This window comes from Schistocerca serialis, chromosome 12, assembly GCF_023864345.2.
Source record: "Schistocerca serialis cubense isolate TAMUIC-IGC-003099 chromosome 12, iqSchSeri2.2, whole genome shotgun sequence".
In the NCBI taxonomy this organism is placed as follows: domain Eukaryota; kingdom Metazoa; phylum Arthropoda; class Insecta; order Orthoptera; family Acrididae; genus Schistocerca; species Schistocerca serialis.
The window spans coordinates 69,005,501-69,006,104 of record NC_064649.1 but is presented as its reverse complement, the minus strand read 5'-3'; the positions used below and the strand labels follow the sequence as shown (position 1 = coordinate 69,006,104).

Genomic DNA, 604 nt, shown 5'->3' with positions numbered 1-604 from the left:
TCCTTCCTCCATAGTTCACACGATATCATATCAGAATAGGGAAAGCTGAGTTTCACACGAGCGATGCTTTCTAAAACTGTGCTGAATCGTGGACATAAGCTTCTCGGTCTCAAGAATATTTATATATATATATATATATATATATATGAAGACAGTAACTGTTCTCGAAAGAACAGATTACTGTTGTTGACCGTGCAGCTTTTTCCCTGGAGTAAATGATGACTAACTGAAACCCTCAGCTGTCGACAGGTGTTGTTGATATACCTCGATGTGGACAGCTGAAAATGTGTGCCCCGACCGGGACTCGAACCCGGGATCTCCTGCTTACAGGGCAGACGCTCTATCCATCTGAGCCACCGAGGACACAGATGAATAGCGCGACTGCAGAGACTTATCCCTTGCACGCCTCCCGTGAGACTCACATTCCCGACTGTCCACAATTCTACAAATGTAATGTACCTTATAGACATTCGCCCATTCACTCATTACTCGCGCACGCTTTGGCGATTCCCGTAAGAGTTTGGGCAATCTGTGCACATTCGCACAGACGAAGGTCTATGGCTGGGTAGCCTTTTCCAGGGAAAAAGCTGCACGGTCTACAACA

General features: G+C 46.2%; 1 non-coding gene across 1 annotated transcript; it reads right to left on the bottom strand.

The window, feature by feature from the left end:
- Positions 1 to 289: 289 nt before the first annotated feature.
- Trnat-ugu (transfer RNA threonine (anticodon UGU)) lies at positions 290 to 363 on the bottom strand. Its single transcript has one exon. It is a non-coding gene; the product is annotated as a tRNA-Thr (tRNA).
- Between the last annotated feature and the right edge of the window lie 241 nt (positions 364 to 604).